This window comes from Miniopterus schreibersii (genome assembly GCF_964146895.1).
Source record: "Miniopterus schreibersii genome assembly, chromosome: 6".
NCBI lineage: Eukaryota > Metazoa > Chordata > Mammalia > Chiroptera > Miniopteridae > Miniopterus > Miniopterus schreibersii.
The window spans coordinates 77,128,429-77,150,368 of NC_138107.1; the positions used below are offsets into that span (position 1 = coordinate 77,128,429).

At 40.8% G+C, this 21,940-nt stretch overlaps 1 protein-coding gene across 3 annotated transcripts in view; it reads right to left on the reverse strand.

Moving 5' to 3' along the window:
• Nucleotides 1-21,940, reverse strand: part of HIVEP2 (HIVEP zinc finger 2) — a 170,238-nt gene that overhangs the window by 118,222 nt on the left and 30,076 nt on the right. Inside the window, exon 2 of one of the 3 annotated variants that reach the window (XM_081140558.1) lies at nucleotides 15,408-15,482. The exons of 1 other annotated variant lie outside the window; for it this stretch is intronic. The gene's annotated coding sequence lies outside the window, so the exon portion shown is untranslated. Of the gene's footprint in view, nucleotides 1-3,328; nucleotides 3,386-15,407; nucleotides 15,483-21,940 lie in introns of those variants that run through there. One more of the 3 variants, XM_081140559.1, reaches the window with a different exon arrangement.

The window sequence follows — 21,940 nt, forward strand, 5'->3', positions numbered from 1 at the left end:
CCTGCCTCCTGCACACCCCTCACTGAGGATCGAGCCCGCAACCCAGGCATGTGCCTGACCGGGAATCGAACCACGATCTTCTGGATCACAGGTCGATGCTCAACAGCAAAGCCACACCCGGCCTGGCTGAGGTCCTTTCTTTTTAGAGACTAGATCTTCTTCCACACTAAGTGAAAAGAGTAGAATAAAATATTACCACTAGAAATAGGCTTATCTCCAGTCCACTGTTGTCCACACAGTGATTTGGGTCCATCTCTGAGCTCCCAGGCTCCTGCTCTATGAAAGTCCTTCTCTTTGCCACCATTCAGCAGGATCTCTACCTTGCTGACTCAAATGATGACATCTTGTTGCAGAAATCTGAGTACCTCACAGTGGGTCCACGCATCAGTCACTAAGGGATGCTTGCCAACCTCTGTCACAAGAAGATTAAGACAACACGTTGAAAGCTGCAAACATTTCCTAACTAGTGAGAGTTTTGTTACCATAACCGGGGCTGCAGGAGGACTGGGTCAGAGTCACCACGCTCTCTCCTGACCTTGTATGCATGAGGTCCAAGCCTTCCGGCTCCTAAGCCCCAGCCGGTAAGCTCCAGTGGGGAGGGCTTATCCCTTAGCCGCTGTCAGTGCAAGGTGTGATTCTGAGTCTAAAGCCCATCGGTTTATAGGCCTCATATTCGTCCTCTGCAACATGACAACCATGACATATAAAGCTTCTTAAAGCTTGAATAATCACTAAGAAGAATGTATAAAACTAAGGCACTCCTTCAAAGCCATCAATGTACTAATTACATAGTAAGAAGTGGAAGAATCATTTACCAAATGATATATTTTTACCCCCGCCCAGAATGAGCTTTATGAGTGGGTCGTTCAATTGTTCTGACACTGTCATTATCTTAATTGTAGGTAATTCTGAGGGTTTCTTTTTTTCCTTATGTAATACTGGAGCAATGTACATATAAGAAGGTAAAATTAAGAATCATATCGCCTCGATGTTTTCTGTGGTTTTGGCATGTGCATCGCCCTCCTAAGCCCTGCAACATAAAAGGAACCTTGGTGAAAGGATCCCGTACTAACCAGGAAACCCCATCAACTGCGCTGACCAAAGCCAACACACCAATCACTCTTACTGCATTCGAACAACCTGATCATCCATCAGTAACAAAAGTGTCTCCATAGAAACCAAGTATACAGTGGAATCTGCTCACAGGGAAGGATCTGCGTTAACAAAAAGATCTCACTTCAAGCCAACATTTTGCTCTAACTTGGGTTTACACACCACCCTACACTGATATCATTAGATATCACACCTTTGGAATTTCACAGTCTTAAAGATTACCAAAAGCTCTGCACATGGAGAGAGGGGGAGGAAAGGTTTTGGAAGAAAAGATTTGCATATGCAGTTATAAAAATACCAGAGCAGATTCCATGCTAAACTCTGCCAGAAAGAGAATAATTCCTGTTGCCCATCAGCAGGCAGCCTTGAAATTATACTCTCTTCTCCAAGCCGAAGCAGTCATCAGGTTATCAAAATGAGGTTATCCTGCCTAAACTCAAACAGTGCTTATGGGAAATAAGCACAATGCGATCAACAGACAAGCAGCTATTTCCCTCCCACACAAACTATAATCTTTTGTGAAATATATTTTTAATGAAGAATACATAATCCTCCTACAAGGTTTGGCTCTGCTCTCACACTCCCCCACATGAAAGCTTACATTCACTTTAAAGAGAGGGAGAATTTTATAGCTCCTAATAACATCCTGTACAATGTAGGGGGAAAAAGAATGTTAGCATCTAAACTAACTCCCAAATGTACCTTTTTCACCTAATGTTACTCTTATGAAAGTAAAGCTAGTTACCAATGGCTCCTGGGGGACAGTGCCATGAAATAAATGTAAACAATGGATCTCAACAATATTTTAATGATTTCTTTCTAATTAGATGCATTACGAAGGCTTAATCCATTCAACTACTAATCACTCAAAACTCATGGAGCTCTGAATTTTAATCTTTCACAAATCTCAAATTCTAAAATGTTTCTCATGAATCATATTGCTTATTCAAAAAGCAATTATCTTAAAGAAAAGTTTTTAGCTTTACAGTGGCACTCATTTTTTCTTTCTCCTTCAATCATCTGGTTTTAAATGTCTAAAATTAAAACAATATGACTGGACAGTTGGATAGATTTTTAGCATCTGGATAGCTAACTGGAAGTGAGGCTATAAAAATAATTAGGAATGTTGTTGCCCACTCAGTGGAATTATGAGGGGTAAATACGGATGAAAAGCTCTTTCTCCACTAGGGCTTTTCCACCACACATAGCACCTGTTTGAAGGGGCTAGGGTCTGGAATACACCTCAGAATTTGGTTCCTAGGAAACAAGCCATTAAGAAATTAGTTACAGTGACATAAGGGGCTATACCTTTGTAATAAATAAGTCCCTTTAAAAAAAACACAACACCACCTGGTTAACCCAAATCAACAAGTGTTATATTTCCATAGTGAAAACAGTCTTTAAAAAGTTAGAAAACCGATTCTGCCTAACTGCTTAGGTGACGGAATTGCACTGCACGGAAACACTTCAGCTGTGTTTCAATCTTGTCCAACTGTCGCTGGAAAAACAAAACCACCTCTGCGAAGACAGCCAGCAATCGCGGGCCGAGCAGAATGAGGACTGAGCCTGGTCTTGAACACGGCAGAAGGTCAAGAACGCCTTCTGCCAGCAAAGGGGCGTCGGGGGAGCGGGGCGCGAGGACGCGAGAGGGAGGGAGCGAGGTGGGCAAAGTTCAGGGCACGGCCGGCGGGCGGGCGCGCGAGCGGCGGCGAGGTGCCAGCGCCGGCGACCAGGGCTCCCCGCGGCGCAGGAGCCTCGCTCCGCGTGGGGAGGTGGGGACAGAGGCGCCGCGCGCGCCCGAGCGCACGGCCTCGTGCAACCGGCAGCGAGGTCCCCGCGCGGTGCGGGGCGCCCCGGGGCAGGGCCCCAGCGGGAGCCGAGGCGCGTCCCGCAGCGCCCGCACGGCTCTCAGCCCGGCCCCTGCTGCAGGAGCCCCCCGCGGTCGCCCCTGCAGGAGGCTGGTGTCCGCCGCAAAACCTCAGCGGAGCGAGGAGGGCTCGGCGCCCGCACGCGCGCCCCCGCGCCCCCGCGCCCGCGGGGAGCCGGCGAGGCGAGGCTGGGGAGCGGCGCGGTCCCCGCACCCAGCCTCCAGGGCTCGGCGACCACGGAGCCGGGGCCGCCGCCGCTCGCGGAAGGAATTCCCCTCCCCTGCGCCGTCCCCTCCCCTTTCCCGGCCCCTCCCCCAGCCTCGGGGGTGCGGCGGCCCCTCCGCTACCTGCTCGAGCGCCCCGGGAGCCCCGGCGGGAAGCATTCGGGGAATCTGACAGCCTGGCCGTCCCCGCGGCGCGGTCGCTGAGGTCACGGAGGAAGCTAAACAACAGCCGCGGCTGCCATCAATCATAAGTCACTCACTGGGAGAATGTATGGTAGGAGCCCTGATGTAAGCAAGTCACCAGAGAAAATACCCACTGATGACGCATATCCAGGCACAAAAATAGTTGCAGGGCCCTCGAAGGGATTATTCAACAGCCTACATTCAGACTTTCTTCCAAGGGACCTGGAGGCGACGCGCTGCAGCTCGGGGGCTGCGGGGCCGGAGCGCGAGCTCCTCGGCGACATAGCCACAAATAACTGGTTCGAGGGAGCTCCGACAAGAACAAGCTGTTTAGTCCATTCTAACACCGTTTTATAAGCATTAAACGGTACCGCCAACCGTCTTATAAAATGCCACGTAATCTTTTCCTTTATTGGTGCTTTCCCATAGGACAATTCCTGTTTTTAAATCATGCTCCCCAAACATTAATACTTAATCAGTCCTAAAAAAAAAAAAAAAAAAAAGGCACTGGTTGCCTTAAAAATAAATGTTAGGAAAAGAACACGAATTGCAGCTCTGTATCTATCTCCTTTTAAAACATGCTTTTAAGTAGAGGTAAGTTTGATTATAAGCTTCGCCAAAGAAATGGACGTTTTTGCCTACTGTATTTGCAAGTATATTTTTTCGTGAATTGGTTTGACCATCTATAGAAGTAATAATTCACATTAATTAGATATACCTACTATGGCATCTTACACATAGGAGGCATTATTTTTTGCCAAAAAAATCAGTCCATCAATGAAATGTGTTATATGCAAATGTTTTCATTAAGTGACAAGATGATATTAAGACTGAGTTCCTGGTTTTTTATTTTATGAGAAGGAAAATAACTTTTTACATGCGTAACAATTTTATTCGTTTTCAAGTCATCTGTTCCCTTCTTCCTCCCACTCAAACATATGCACAGCTACCCTACAGAGGAAGGTCTTTCACACATCTTTCATGTTGGAAAATGCTAGATTTTTGCACATTTTAATATTTGAATATTTAAAAATGTTCCCTTCCCAGTTTCCTTTAAGCAACTGTGCAGACACAAATAAAGCAATGGGCTATGACAGAACCCAAAATTCTGCCTCAGAACTTGAACGCTTCCTACTTGCATGCCCTATTTGTTAGTCTTAATTACCAGTCCTAATAGTGGATAGATTTTCATTGTCACCTGGTTAATTGTTGGCCACAGGACATTTCTCTGTGATAGAATTTATCTCAGTGCTTAATGATATTAACTATGCTGCCCACACAATTGGCAAAGCCCTATTAGCAACGCTGCTATAACTTTGGACAAACTTAAAGAGTTATTCTAGAGGGTAATTCTCCAGCAACAGCAACAAGAAATTTTTCTTCCTATATTCGCATGTTCCACCTCACTTTCCTCAAGTATGATAACACTGCTATATATACAGGTGAAATTTATTTTTAGTGCCAAGATTTTGCAAAGCATTCACGTTTCCCTCCTGTGCATGTGTCAACAGTATGTGGCCTACTTTAAAGAATCAAAATGGAAATGTTCGCTGGTGCCCTCTAGTTGATCATTGCCAAATAACTCTGAAGAAACATAGGTCCATCTATCCACTCACAGATAATGCAAAGTTCCTAATGACCAATGTTCAGCAATGAATTCCTACCGTAAGATGGGAGCTAATAAAGCAAATTCAATCTGCAGTCTACTTCTTTTCATCATGTTTCATTATTCCTGTTTGAAAATGAATAAGGGAAAAAATGTAAGAAACAAAAAAATGCAAGATGAGATGTATTTACATTTGCTAATGAAGAAAGAATGTACTTAAAGTTAACTGATTCAGAAACCAAAAATGTTTCACAAATTTTACAGAAGCTCGAGTTTTTAAATAGCTCCAAACTAGACAAGGAGCCCAGAAATAACCACGTCTCACCCTGCACCAGACATCTGACAGCCTTCTGCCACGGTGGTCTATGCTGGTCAAGTCTGAACTGAGAATCCTCAGATAACTTTAAAACAATGCCAGTCTCCAAAGCAGGCACTATTTCAAGTTGCACAGACATGACTCTCAATCCAGAGATTACAGATTGATTTCCATAAGAAAGTACTTCCATCAGTACTCCTGGTTTTAGTAATTCCATACATATTAAATTTACTATCAGCAAAACAACTGATTTTTTTAAAAAGAAAATAAAACTTCCTTACCCTAGACTAGAACCTATGCTATCATTATAATTATTTAAACTTGTGAGACAATTTTCTGCTCTAACGCAATTAAACATACCACTGCTTAAAATTAAGAAATACCAAAGAAAAATGTTAGAGAATGCTTCTTAACTTTTTTTTTTTGAAATGTCAAACAACATAATTACCAGGTCACTAAATTAAGGCCAGATTATTTAATTACCTGGACAGAATGGAGGTGGGGTATATACCAAAGAAAATGTAGCAAAAAATCTGCTTTATCAGCATTAGGCTTTCTAGAAGCCATCTATGTCACTAATAGAATATCATGATAATAAGCCTTTTTACATGTTGTGACTATATAAAAAGGGGGAAAATACATCCCCAATTCACTATCCTGCATCCAGCCTAGGGCAGAGCCCTCATATTTTGGCTACAAGGTTAGTTCTCCCTTCTTAGTCTCAGTATTATGTCAGGGTTCTGTTCTATTTATAATTTTTAAAAATTACATCCTTAAAATGTCTCATTGTTTAATACGGCCTTTTTCACTTGGCAAATAAGATTGCTTTCTGGACATTTTATGGCTTGTAGTCAATGAGGCCATTATCCTCGCTCTTTCCCACCATGCAATTCACCTACATGAGTGCGCACACACACACACACACACACACACTTGTGCAACCTTCTCCTCATACCTAATATCCCTTCATGAGGTCAAACATTCACCAAATAATTCAAGGTAAATACACGGGAGTCCCCTTTAACTGTTCCTTCCTCTCAGATCTAATCCCCAAAGCTTGACAGTTTTACCAAGTTACTCTCTCTCTTGTCTACCTTCTAACTCCATCACCATGACCTTAGTTTCAGCCTTCAACATTTCCTCACTTAGCTAAATACAGTAACTGTCCTAGGTTCTCTTTTTCCTCCCAACAATGCTCTTCATGACCCAAAGTGAGTTTTATAAAACATAGATCTGACGACGGCACTCATCGGACTAAGCCCTTCAATGGATCCTGGATACATCACACAAAGTCTTGTGTCAGAGATCATGCTACACTATCACAATTGTGCATTTTATGTCTGAACTTCCCATTTGATTTGGAGCTCCTTGAGGTCAGAGACTATGCTGTGCTGACTGCTGCACCTCCAGCTCCCAGCAGAGTCGGTGCCTGGCACATCCGTTGAACAAAAGTGGACTGAATGATAGGACAATGCACTGACAATTTTAACTCCCAATGTTGTCCCACTAGACTAGATAAACAGCACGGTAGAGCAAAAGAGCATTCTCTTTGAAATCAAAGAAAACTGTGTTCAATGCATAGCTCTTTCATACCTTAGGCAGTTACATAACCTCTCTGAACCTTAGGTTCCCAATCTACAAAGCGGTGTTAGCATAAAATGGAGTAACACACATCCTGTGCCTACTCTAATCGCTGGCACTTACTGAGAAAGGTGCTCAATAAATGGTGCCTATTATTATGTCTTAGGTGGAGATGTATAACAGAGTAATTTCATTTCCAGTATGCAGTTATATATACATATCAGTCAGCAAAATTATCTATTTCAGATGTCACACTGTACATATATCTTATCATACACATATGTGTATATATATAATTTAATATTAATATTTATATAATTGAATAGCTTTTAAAAGTGCTTTTATCCACAGTCACTTAGCAGATTCTTATAATTCCTTAGCAAGAAGGTATGCCAGGTAAGTACTACCCCCATTTACAGGTAAGGAAATAGAGGTTGGAAAGACCCTGACTCCGGACCACGTCTTTGCGGTGTGGTGGAGAGCAGTAATGTGTGTACTTGGGCCGTGGGTCCAGACCTACTACCAACCGACTGACTAGCTTCGGGTAAGTCACTCAGCCTCTCTGGATCCCACCTTCCTCCCAGAGCAAATGAGCAAATGTGAGTGACTCACAGATAGTTAAAATCTTATTATTCTGCAACTCGGCTAATTCAGTAATATCTCTGAGACAAGGCCCCAGATGGTCTGCTTTGGCGGGTTCTTTGTCCCCTCTCACATGTCATACTGCTTCTTAAGATATCTCACTGTTTTTCCACAATTGGACAAACTGGACCGAATTAAGGAATTTATTCCTTTTGTTTGTTTGTTTATCTTTGCAGAGCAGTAGGCCCTGTTTTTACTTTGTTCCCTTGGCTTAGGTATAGTCAGTAAAAACATCCCTCTACAGTAAAGGCCGGCAAGGCAGGCCTGTGCAGGAGCAAGGGGTCCAGAGTAAAGGATGTGTCCTCCCATGGCATTCCCTCAAGGCACCCACTTTGGGATGAGAGGTACACTTTTTCATTTTTTATTTTTTATTTTTCAGAGAAACAGGACAAAACCCAAGGATTATAGGAAAGATTGGCTCCAGCATCCAGGCCCGGGGACAGGGTGGCAGTTACTTGAAAGTAATTTAAGTGGCCCAACCAAAAGCCTTTCCACCATGAAGAAGAGGGCAAGTCCAGAAGAAGTCAGAGCTGCAGGTGCCTGGCTAAGGGTGGACTCCGGCGCACAAATCCACAGAGACCCCCTCTGCTAGCAGAGAGAAAGCTCTCCCTCAATCTCTGCTGAGGTAGGTGCCAAAGAAATAGGCAACCTGACCCCCCTGGAGAGTCTTCGGAGCCTGCTGTAACCTGAGCTGCTCTAGGTTATTTTTGCTGGGGTTAGTGGTTCTTAAAGGGACTGTCAGCTAAGTGCACACATCAGACACAGAAGGCAAATCAATGAAAAGACCGATGTGATATACCTATCTTTATTAACCGCAGTTATTGAAAGTATACAGTTGATCAATGAACAGATATGTGAGCAAATATTTTAATGCGATCGATAGTCATATCCTGTGATATAACATTACTCGTTTAAAAAAATGGGAATGCTGAGTAACACAGAAGCCCATTGGTTTAAATGTAAAAGGAAAGCAGGCATCCCCAAGGCTCTGTCCTCAGTGCTAGGCTGCTACTTAAGAAGGGAGTGGGGAATAGAGATTCCAGAAAGTGATGGCTACCAGGGCTGTGCTCTGCAGATATTATCCCACTGAAGTGCTCGCTACAAGCCTTACAAGTATATAATAATTGCACTCAGAAATGGAAGTGGAGCTCTGTGAGGCTTCATGACACACTCAGAAGTTACCTGCTGGGTGACTGCAGGCCCCTTCCAATACTGTCTACCCGAATGGTGAAGGTTCCGAAAGCAAACACTCACCCCATTCACAAAACAACTCTCCTGAAACAACTAGTCCTTTCATTCTCTGTCCCACATCCCTAAACTGGCCAGGGAGGAACAGGAATAATCCAGTAACTAGGAAAGTGGGCTCTGGAGTCACAAGTGGCCAGGTTTGTAAACCTGCTCCGCCACAAACTCTCCTGGTGACCTTAGGCAAGTTGGTTACACTCCCACAGCTCAGTGGCAATAACAATAATACCTACCTCATCAGGATGTTCGGGAAATTAAATAAGATAATCATACATGTACTGAATCAAGAACAGGGCCTGGCACAAGGAACCCTTCAGTTAAACAATTGCCATTATTAGTTATATTAGTGTTATTATTTAGCAAGCGTGAAATTCAAGTTGCCTTGCAACTGGGCGATGTATATCACAAGAAAAAGAATGCATCAGCCAGTTGTTGGGTGGGTGCTTTACAGACATGATCTCCTGTGCTCACAAGGCTGCCAGGCGAGTCATTCTACTCCCTTCTCGGATGAGGGAAGAGGCTCACGGAGGTTTAGTAACTTGCCCGAGTTAAAACTAGGAAGGGAAAAAGCAGGGGTTTTAACTCAGGTCTGACTTCAAAGGCTATACTCCATCCACTCAAGTGAGAAATAGTCAGGGAATGGCATGGAGAGCAGTGAGAAGAAACCTCAGGTCTGATTCCTACTCCACAGCTTATTACCTGTTCCCTTCCATCAGCCATGTAACCTCTCTGTCTGCCCTCTTTGACCTCCCAGCTATGCTTTTTTTTGGGGTGTGGGGAGGGTCCTACCTATGCAGCAAGCTGCCCATCTATGATTGATCTACAGATAATTCCACAGAAAGTAATATGGTCTCTGTAACCCTATTAAAACTATATTATTCTATGTGGTTTTTTGGAGTTATAGATCTTCAGAAATCCAAAGCCTTTTATATAATATAAATCATGAAAAAAACATACAAATGCCTAACATCTGATAGTTCATAGAGCATCTTTATAAGCATTAGCTCTTCTGGTCAACCTACTCAGCAAGGTGTCTACGTGCCTGTTTCTCAGGTGAAGAAACTGAGACATAGGTTAAGTCAATTGCCTATAGCCACATAATTAGACAACGATAGAATCAGCACTGGAATATACAGGTTTTTAAATATCATATCCCTATTCCATCCATTTTACTATATCTAGCTCTGGAAAAATCCCAGCATCTTTTCTCATGTGATCTGCTATGCTTAGAAATATACCAAGTTATGATCTAGTATTAGCATCCCCTTCTCTCCTTCATGAACTTTTATTTGTACTAAAAATATAGTTTCAAGTAACTTCTATGCTATTTCCAAACACAGCATAAGATCTACCCAAAAAAAAAACGAAGTCCGTAGGATAACTGTCCAAAGCTTGAATATCTTACACATCATTGGAGAGCCCCAAGTGTTCTTATTGCACTTAGTAGTAGATGTTCAATGATTTAATCGAGTAGCCTCAAGAGAACTGTAACTTCATAAACTCATATGTATGACCCTATTTTAAATCCTTATTTTTTTAAATTTAGGTACTTTTACTTTTAACACAGCACTTGACAATAAAAGTTATGTTTCAGGATAACACGTATTGAATATTTACAATGTGCCTGGCATGGTTCCAAGTGCTTCACATTTTCTAATTTATTTATTCCTGGAAACAATTCTGTGGGTCAGCACTGTTCTTATTCTTATTTTACAGATGATGAAGCTGAGTCACATTAACTTGCCCACGGGTACAGAGTTAGAGGAAAAGCAATAATTTGAACCCAGGGGCTCTAGCATCCAGAATCCCGACCTCATTTAGCCTCATAACAACCTTAGGCAGCAGTTGTAAACCATCTTGGAGACTGAAGGTTGCCTTGATAAGTGACAGGCATGATCTGATATTTGGGAGAAAAACAAAATAATGCAATTAAATTGTTTGTAATAACAGTTCAGTGCCATGACCAAAACTGATCACAAGTAATATACCCATCCCATCACAATTTAAAAGGGTTGTTGGGAAAAAACCTATAGCTACATTTTAATTTTAAGACTGAGTTTGAATTCATAGCCAGAGGTCTTAATAGAACTCTTCATGGACTTTTGATGTTATTCCTATGCAATCTTACACACTTACATTGTTTTTCATTTGTAATTACTGCTCAGTCAATGATCACCTTTCCTTTCTGTCATCTTTCTTTCCCTCTCCAGTGGTTCTATCCTGTCAGTGCATAGAACAGGTTCACATCCATATAAAAAATGCTCTCTGGGTCCCACATCCTCCTCTGTCTACCATCTCACCCCTCCAATACAGCCAAGCTTTTGGAAGGAGTGGCCAAGATCACAAATTTCATGTGGACCAGAAGTATAACTATATGGTCTTCTTCTCTAATTCCAGTGCTACCACAGTTCTTGGTAGGTCCTCAAATAATTCTCATTGTTTAATAGTGACTCTGTGAAAAGGCAGAAAGCCTAAGAGAAAAATGAACAAAAGACTTCAATAGGCACTTGATAAAACAGAGAATGTAACAGCCAAACACATAAGAAAAGGGGCTCAACTTCATTAATTTCAGAGAAATGTCAATTAAGACTATAAGGCTACACCACTTAATACCCACCGGAATCCAAAAAGAAAAAGATGAAAATATTACAGCAGGGTGAGGGCAACTAGAACCCTCATGCATTGTTGGAGAAAGTGTAAATTGGTGCAAGCTCTTTGAAAAAGTGTGTTGTGGTTACCTACTAATGTTGAGTATAAACAAGCCCTATGATCCAGCAACTCCACTCCTAGGAATACACCCAACAGATGCACTACAATGTTCATAGAAGCATTATTTATAATAACCAAAAACAAATTCACCACTGGTAGAATGAATAAACTCTAGTTGTAGTACAGTCATATAATACAATTCAATACAATGAAATGAATAATTGTTACATGCAAAACATGAATAAATTTCACTAGTATATTGTTCAGTGAAACAAGTAGGATACACGGGAGAACACAGCATATGATCCCACATATATAAAGCAGAGAAATAAGCCAAATCTATACGGGGTAGAAGTTAGATTAGTAGTTGTCCTTGGGTTTTATTGCAAGTGGGAAAGGGCAGGAGAGTGCTCTCGGGATGCTGATAATGTTCTTCGATATGCTCTTCAGTTTGTGAAAATTCATCAAGTCGTAAAAGTCCTTTTCTGGATGTTTATATTGATTTGCCCTGCTCGTCTTCTTACTGAAAACATCCTTGACTTCCTTCTATGTCACCCATATAGACTCCAAGATCCTTCAGGCCAGAGTCCTAACTTCCTTATTTCTGGCCGGGAATTTTGCCCCCCCGGATGTCAACCAGGGATTCTGGATGAGCGAGCGTGCAGGCCTCAGCCCCACTGAGACACTCTGTTTTCGTATACACTCTTGCTTCCAGAGTCCACATTTTCAGCCTGTTGGCTGGGCTCCGGGCCTGGACATCTGCCTACGGGACACTGCAATGAGAGTAATCTGCCCTTTATTTGATAACAGACTTTGAGTCAGGAGCTTTGCATAGATTATCTCTTTTACCCATCACCAATGACCTGCAAACTAACAATTATTACCCCCGCTTTACTGACTGGGAAGCTAAGGTTCCCAGAGGTTAAGTAACATACCTGAAAATACGCAGGTTATAAGTTGGGGAAGTCATATTGAAACTCAAGGTTTTTCTTATCCCAGACCAGTCACCTTTTCACAGACTACTCATGACCACAGATACAGCAAATCTAAAATGTAAGTCATTCCTTTTCTCAAAAGCTGCTCGTCTTCCTGTGTTTCTCCTCCTAGGCAATGTTATCACTATTGACCCTGTCATCCAACCGAGGTCCTGAGAACTGCCCTTCTCTTCCCTCACCCTCAACACTGACTCGGTCACTAGCACTGTTTCCTAAGCTTGACTATCCGCCTCGTGCTCACTGTCCTGAACACCACAGCATTAGTTCGGGCCTCTATTCTTCCTTCTGAAGATTACTATATAACGGTCTGCAAACCATGTCTCCCACTGCAGGTTTCGGTCCCTCCAATTCATTCTCATGATGCTGCCTGAGACTCCCTTGTAAAATGCAAATCTGAACGTGTCTCTCCTCATTGCCTCTAACATAAAGCTCCAACACACCAGCATGGCATCCCCTCCTCGACCTGGTTCCTGCCAAGCATTCCAGATCCTTCCCCTGCAACCTCCACTCCTCCTCTCCCTATACCCGTCACCCGGCCATACAAAGATTTACTGCTCATGAAAGCACCTTGCTGTTTTCATGTCTTTGGGCCTTTGTATATCGGGGCTCTATGCCCTAGGAAGCCTTTTCTTGGACTGTCTACCTACCAGGCAAACTCCTACTCATCCTGCGAGGCGCAGCTCAAGCGCTCCTGCCTCTGTCAAGCCCCTCAAGCAGAGCTAACTGCATCCCTTTCATGTCACAGCCAGGCATCGTGGGTCCTTCTCTCACGGCCCATTTCACAATCTACTGCCATGTTTTGCTGTCTGCACTTAACTTCCAGAACATTAGCTCATCAGAAGCAGACACACGCCTGTTCTTTTTTGCATGTTTAGGCCAGAAGACAACAGTAATTCAAAAATAGTTGAACAAGTTAATTAATAAATGAAACTGATGGTATGTGGGTATATATAATCTTAGTCACAGGTCATTTATTTCTAAGAGTAAATCCAAAGAGGATGTTCCAAGCAGGAAAATAAAAATAGGGGAAATGTATCATTTCGTGTGTGAAGAAATGGTAAATGTGGTCCAAAGTATAAGTAGAAAACAACACTTAGCTGTTGTGTAAGTAGTGTTCTCAGAAACGTGAAATCCTTGGGTCCCTCATCAATAATTTCCTCCTAGCACCAGGAGAGCAATCTGTGATGCTGGACAGGGATTATGCTCAGGAGTAAAAGCAAAGGGTCAAGACCTGTATCAGAGAGGACCTTTCTTGGATCCCTAATCTCTGAACCTAGTGCAGCTAACCATCCATATTCAACCTCACATTTTAGATGGCACAAAAACGGTCTCAGACTTATTAGAGATGATACCCAGAGCTAACCAGAACAAAGCAAAACATTCGATTTATCCCCTGGATCAACTAAATTGGAGCACAGCAGAAATAAATATTTTTCTGATTGTTCTGTGATTCCTAAAACACAGGACAGGAACATAGATATTTAATAAGTAGTCAAGTCATGAGGTTATCTTTTCAAAGTGATAAAACTAAGCAAAGGACTGGTAGGACTGATGGAGATAGGAGCGGCTGTGAAGCACAAGGGAGATAAGGAACCTGAAGTGTCAGAGTTGAGTCAGAGGCCAAGTAGCTATGGGCAGGAATGCTTAATCCAGCTACCTCGGGTCCTTCAGTAGAAGGCAGGAGACCTGACGACCCTCCGAAAGCACTCTTTCCCACAGAGGAGGAAGCTGATTACAGCTTTCAGGAGCCCCCACACGACATGAAGGCTACAATTTAAAGGCCCTCCCTAGAAAAAGACTGTGGAAAGAAGCAATAAAAAATAACAACAAAAAAAGAAAAAAAAGAAGCAGCCAAATCCCCATAGAGACACACAGAAGAGCAATAACTGTGTTGACATTTCAAAAAAGAGAAAGAGGCAAGAGCATTTTCCTAACAGCAGCATTCTTGAATTGCCTTTTCTTGCTTCCTTTCTGGGGAGAGAAGGGAGGTGGATGATGACAGCTCCATCATGTAAAAGACCAGAGGGCAGCTGACATGAACTCCTATCTGGCCTCCTCACACAAAGGCCTTATTATAATCCACAAATAAAAATGTGTGGGCAGGACTTGGAGGGTTGGTCCCGCCCCCCCAAACTCACTTCCAATGCTTTGAATGCATTTATGTACACACACCCTCTGACAGAATAGGTTCTTCATGTTGCCATGGAGCTGAAACCTCTGTAGTTTATACTTCCAAGAGCAGAGGTAGGAATCGCTGCATAATATTAACTCCACTTGTGTTTCAGATTTTCAGTTGCTTGTCTTCCTGTTCAAATGAACTCTTTTTTTTTTTTTAACTTACTCTTTGTAAGATTACCACAGTGGAAGCTGCTGGCAAACTGATTCTTGTTTTTGTAAAATCAGTATGCAGAAACTTGAGGACATGTGTACTCTCTGAGCTTCCTCTCCCGGGGCCCCTCCCTGCTTACAGAGAGAGTTTGTGACCTTATCACATCTTAGAGGAGTTTATGAGAAACGCAAACTACAAATCAATCCATATTTAACAAATATTTTGCAAAACAAATAAAACACCCTATGCCCAGTAGCTGTTTTCTCTGGCATGATAAATCTTAATATTATCAGTACTCTGATGAGTACTTTATCAAATAGGCCTCAACAATCAAAATCCTATCTACAGTACTTTTGCAAATATAGATATACTTCTGCAAGTTCCTCTTGGGTTTCAGTTCAAAGCTCAGCTATTATCTTATTGCTTAAAAATCAAATAAAAGAATCTAAATGAGGAACACAAAGTGATTTCCTAATGCAACCTCAATATTGTTGCCAACCCTCCCTTTTGGACTTTGCGTCTCTCAAGAAAATGGTGATTTGACTTCCACAAAATGAAGTGCAAAGGAGTTCAAGAAAAAGATTTTAATTCCCTACCTGGAAATCTGCTTTCGGTCCTAGTCACACATTCTCATAATCTTCAGTCACAGTTTCTCAGGTATATTCACCAATCTGCTAACAAGAAGCTTTGTATTACGACTTCTCTTTGCACAGCGCATACATTAAAACTTGGCTATGAAATGACCTTAAGTGCTAACCAGAGCAGCAAAACTAAATCTAGTCATTTGAAGCATGAGAATGCAAACAAGTGGAGGAGGAAGCGGCCAGGAAGATGGGTAAGGCACGCCACAGCAAGCACTGCGTAACACCAGAGTGAAGCGAAATGAAATTAAAAATAGTTTAAGAGTGACAAAATAAACGGTGATGGCACTGGAGGGTAACCCAAAGAATAAAACGGATACCAAGAAATTAATCAAATCAATTCTGTAAATACACTCTCCCTTCAAGGGGTAAAGCTTCATTCACTATCCCTTTCAATGTGAGCTGCCTTCCAAAGTGCAGAATATGCAAAGAGAAAAGTAGTAACTTTACAGCGGAAAAAGCAGACTCTACCTTAACCAAGCGATCCAAGTTAGCATCACCAGTGATCCAGCTGTATGGACAGAACCTATCCCATAATATGAGGCGATGAGAAGGGCATCTCACCTCTGTGGTTTTCTTCCCTAAAACCCGTAAGTCTAGTCTACGAAATTCCTGGCCAACACTCTTTAAACATGTCCATCCCTTCTGAAAGTAAGTGGAGGATGTCACGGCATGTTGTTATGTAATTATACATCAGACTGTATTTTGTGTTATATTACATTAAGTGTTTTTTAAAGTGAGTGGCCAATTAATATTAAGTGAACTTCTCAGTAAAACCAGATGATCTTTTAAAACCATGAATTAAGCACTCAAACAGACCAGCCTGTGTAGGCAATAATTTTGTTTGTATAGTAATTTTTCTTTTTTCTTTGGCTTTGAAGCTTCCAAAACCCATCAGAATGACATCTCCAAATGCTGTAGACGTCAGGTTTTTTTCTTACCACAAATAGTATGTATATTTTCACTATGACTAGCCGCAACATGCCTGTTACTGCTGATTCTGGCAATTATTTAAACAGGCTTATTCTCTATCTATTTCAATGGCACAGCAATGCGGACAGTTCAAAGTTAGCCGGTTACAGGACCTTTGGAGCACCCTAGGCAGATGCCTCATGCTGCTCGTGGAGAGGCATTCCCCAGCCTCTTGGCTGGGTGACAGCAACCACAACAGCCCACAGGCGGGTAGAGAATGATGAATAAAATGATAAATATTTGTGATGAAACAGGATGTCAGAGGGGGGGAGTGGGGGTGGATATCTAAACTACTGAACCACTGAAGCTACTTTGGAACTAACAGTATTCCCTTGTTGTAAAGCTGGGAGCAGTAAACAGATCTTTTCTCCAGTGTTTTCTCCTTTATTGTGAATAATTTACAGAATTTTACTAATGCACAACACACCACCCAGGCACAGAAGGTAAGACTTTGGGCTGTTGGACCATAAGCACTCTACCCCTGGCAAATGCTGTAATCATCCATTGAAGACAATTCAAACGCTGATTAGAAAAATACAATTTTTTTATGCCACAGAAGACACTTTCAACAGATCTGCCCTTGCTGTTGACTGAAGGCGTAATTTAAACAATTGTTTACTAGGTTAAACCTCTCACCTAGGCCACTTAGACAACAACAATAATAATAATTTACAGGCTCAGGAGCTTTCTTGTCAAAAGTTAATTCACAAAATTCTGAAACCAAACATAGTACTTTGCATACAGAATGCCAAGACTCAGACAGTTCTCTTATCTGAAGTCTCCACACTCAGCTCAGGGCAGCGGACTCCAGTGATTCCCCCTCATTCACATACTGATTCTGATATCTAAAACTAATTAAGGGAACAAGACAAAAGGCAAGGTTGCCACTATGGTGGTACTCTTTTGGACTTGTTTTTAAAGAAAGTGTTATCAGTAACAATGCCTTCTTTCAGCCAACAATACCCATTTCTCTCATCTATTTCCCTCCTTTCTTGCTTTATTACTGATTATTCCACCGAAACAAAGCGGAAAGGAGTTAAAACCACAGCATGTCTCAGTGACAATTTGCTGCTTTAAATGAATCTCTAATGATCTGTTTCACTGAAAGTGTCCTAACACTGATCGGTCATTTTGCTGTGTCACAACGAGACAGAAAGGCAGCGTGATGTTAGGGGGTGAGGGCAGAGACGAGAGCTGAGTAAACCACTGTTAAAGCTCACTCCTTGAGACTAAATAGAAATGTAAAAGCTTATATCAATACAAAGCTTGGACTTCTACTAGTTTTTAGACTTGCAAGCTCAGTTGGCCCTGTCTGCTGAATTTCAATGGGGATATTTGACAAGTACCTCCAAAGAAAGAAACAGCAAGTTACACACATGAATTTGAAGACACATGGTCTATTTTTGTTTTCCATCTGTTATACTAATCACTCCCAAATCTGATTTATCAATCTCCTTTATGCACTTTCTTTAAAAATAATTTCCTGGAAAACTTAGTAGTTAACTCAGTTTTGAAAGTAAAAGGTCACAGTGTTCCATATACTTTCCTTCAATACTATATTAGATATGTTTCTGTAAATCTGTTGTTCAGCATGAACAACAGGACATCAAACTTGAAATGACGAAATAAAACCCATGAGAAAATACAGTAGGTGCACAATCAGAAACGAATGTCATATTTCATTCCAAACACTATCAAAACTGATAAATTTGCCATTAGCGTACTTAGGTTTAAAGAGTAACTCACTATAGATATTCGTTTCTACCTTCTTTCTTATGAAAGGCAACTTAATGAAACTGATCATGTGATCAAAGTAGAGAAAAGACCCGTTCTTATCTCTCAAAAGAAAAAGATACATACAAGAACATCTCTACCAATGCTGGAGACATTTAAAATGTAAAGTCAAACTTACAACATTCTGTAAAAATAGTCTGTTATTCATTTGTTCTCATCTGTCCATCTTAACTTGCCCCAAACTTCATTCTTAGCCTTTCTAATTGGATCAGTTCAATTTCGTCTCCCACACCACTATTTGTCAGTTAAGCAACCACGGGCAAACTGTGGTTTTCATATATTTTAACCTGAGATAAGAGTAACCTGATATGTCATAAGCACACAACTGGCATGAATCCTCTCCTCTATGATTTATTAAAACCAATTTAATTTTTTCTTAATAACTGTTTTGATGATTTTGCTTGCCTATTTATTTTATAATATTTTTGATATAACAATTTATCTTCTAAAATTACTTAAGAAAAACAATCTTTCATTAGCTTTTAAAATTCTTCCTCCTCTGGATGAAATATTGGAAGATATATTGAACTCCTGTCTCTAATACAGTTGAGAAATACACTGCTCAACTATCTACCAATAAGCTTAATATTTATCAGATAACTTAGGTTGTTTTTAAGTGATTATAAGATGAATTAAGCCAATAAAAAGAAAATGTTGAAATGCTTTATAAATTCTAAAAGTACACCCCAGTTACATAATGGAATCTGAGTCCCAGAAGAAGAAAATCAACAATCAGGCATAATTTAGAAAATCAATAAGAGGCTCCTAAAATGAATTTTGCAAATGAGCAATAATTTAAAGACACATTTCTGAAATTATATTTCAATTTTCAATTTTATACACTGTCGTAAGTGCTCAAAACCAAGTGGAAAATTTGATTTACATACATAGAATGTTTTTAAAGTGTTTTGTAAATGTAAGATATAACAATTTTTTATATTAAAGTTAAATACACTTAATTACCAGCCAGATTAACTGTATTCAGAAGGTCTTAAATGTAGTTTCCATCTGCATTCTAAACTCTCAATCTATAAATATACACTGACTGGTAAATATTATTTACTAGAGCCTCTATAAAAAATAAAACTGATAAAGTCCCTTCTAGCTTGATCATTCCGTGATTCTAGAATATACACGTCTATACAAACCCAAACCACTTGATAGTAGACCAAGAAGCAGCATGAAGAATAACAAGCAGAGAGCCACACTACTTTAATGGCTGTAACTTTTAAGTAACTTTGAAAGCATCCATCAAAAACTGATCAGAAATAGATAAACCAGATGAGACTAAGCTAAAATGGTTAAACTTATAAAATAACCAAAAAAAATTAAATCACATCGAGAAATATTAGAATTAAGTATAAATAACAATAATTAATATTTATAATATATAAAGAGCTCCCAGAAACATATTTTTAAAAATAACTAGGGGATAAATTAGGAAAAAAATATGATAAACCAATTCAGGAAGAGAAACATAATTAATAAAGAGGCCTCACTAATCATTAAAGAAATGCAAACCAAAACAACAATGCAGCGAAGGTTTTTACTTTGACACAACTGTAATGAAAGTGAAAAGTGATCTGAAAATCAAAATATTCGTATCCTCTGACAAACAATCCAAAGGGAGAAAAACTGAATATGTAGAAATAATAGAATTTTAAGAAAATTTGGACCATTAAATTAGATCCAAATTATATGGCCACTAAAATTAGAATATAGAAATCCTTTTAACTGTACCACATCCATTATTTCTACAGGAGTTCATGACACACTACAAATCACGTTGTTTGAATACAGTCACTTCTCAGCTTACAAACACCTGACTGGCGAAAACCAAAAATAAAACCAGCTGCCACTGTCCCGGGTTGTCGCCTTCTAACACTACCAGAGGTCTTGCTGATACTCCCAGAGAGACTCAGCTGTTGTGAAAAAAGTCTTAAACTTTTTAAAGAATCTGAAAAGAGAAAGGCTCAAAGCAATGAAAATGGCACCAGCCAGGGAAACCATGCCAAGTTGGTGCTTAACCTGGAGAGTGCTCAATGAACATTTAATGAGTGAATGAATGAATTTTCGGTCCTGTAGCTTGAGCCTGATTACTCTGCCCCTACACTGTCCCAACAGCCTGACAACAGGTCTCCTTCCTCAGCTCCTGATTCATGGAGCCGGACCTAAGAAGGGAATCGGAGCCTAGGAACAAACAGCTGTGATCAACAGGCAGTTGTCAGGACAAATCCAAGCCCACGACCAATCCAAAAAGGTCTGTTTCCCAAAGTGCAGGCAGACAGGATGTGACATACAGAGAGACAAGGCAAGACATGAATGGTGAAAGCCAGAAACTGAAAATCTAACAAAGGTTATTAATCAGGATGTCAAATGAGAGAGCAACAAAATGAAGTCTTAGTGTGATACAGAAGATGTAAAGTTGACGACAAGGTGAAGGGTGGGCTGGGCCTGGTTTGGAGCCAAGCTTGTGACCCCTCAAAGCCAGTTCAGTGTATTACTGGATGGTCTTAAAGAAGGAGAATCATGCGATGCACATTGGAAGTTTAATATCTTCTCAACTCATTTCACCCTATGTATAAACATCTGAAATTTTGAGCCGCTCCACAGCTCAAAAATCATCTTCTTACCAACTGAATCAGAGAAAACAAAGAATCTCAGCATTTGGGAGGGTTTAACAACCCTCCCAAATGTTCAACAACCCAATGAAAGGGGTAAAACAACTTCACCCTTTCATTCAAGATCCATCACAATATGATCCAGGCTGTGCTCCTTAAGATTCTCTGAAATACCCCTTCAGGTTTCTTGCCTCCTGGCTTTCACTCATGATCATTATGCTATACAATTATGGGGGCACCATTTATGTCATAGTCTCTGTGAATGGTGGCCTCAAAAGTTTAGTAATGTTCAACTTTAGGGCAACCATATGGGATGCTCTTACTTTCATCTGTAACATTCTCTCCACCTGGAATGCCAGCTCCCAACCCCATCTCTGCTTCTAAAGATGCTAACCATTCTTCGAGGTCTATGTCTCCAAATAAAACCGTCCCTGTTCCTACAATGGGTTGTACTCTTTTTCTATGAACTTTCATTTCATTTGGTTTATGCCTCTTTTATGCAGTCTCTCTTCTAGTATACTGAATTAGCTGTGGATGTCTTAGTAGATGGTACATGAGAAAGTGAATGGTATAGGTATCACCTTTCTTTACACATAGTTCCATGCCCATTGTAAAAATCAGAGCAGGCACTGTTGGCTGGAGCTTCTGATGATTCAGGAGCTAGAAAAGTTTGAGGGAGTAGTTTTTAGACTAGAATGAAATACAGTGATGGGAGACATAGGACTAAATTTTGATGGCTGGTGCCTTCTGGCCCACTGGATTTGAGAGAGTTCTAAGTGATAAGATGTCACTATCAAAGACACACTTTTCCTTATTTCATAATTTTGCCCAAGACCAAACATGTACTCGTGAAAAAAGAGAATTTCCTCTTCACCCCTTCCTCCCTCCAGGAAAGACTCAACCCTCTGAAAAAATGAATCCCAAGTTCTATACAACCAATTAAAAACACAGTTTTGAAGCAAAGTACAAAGTAACCACACACATTTTAACCTGTTTTATATAATATCAAAAAATAGCTTTCCTTTTTCAGTTAACAAATGTCTATTAAAGGGCAAGTTTAAAGAACACAAATGTGAAACTCTTGGAGAGCAGGCATACCAT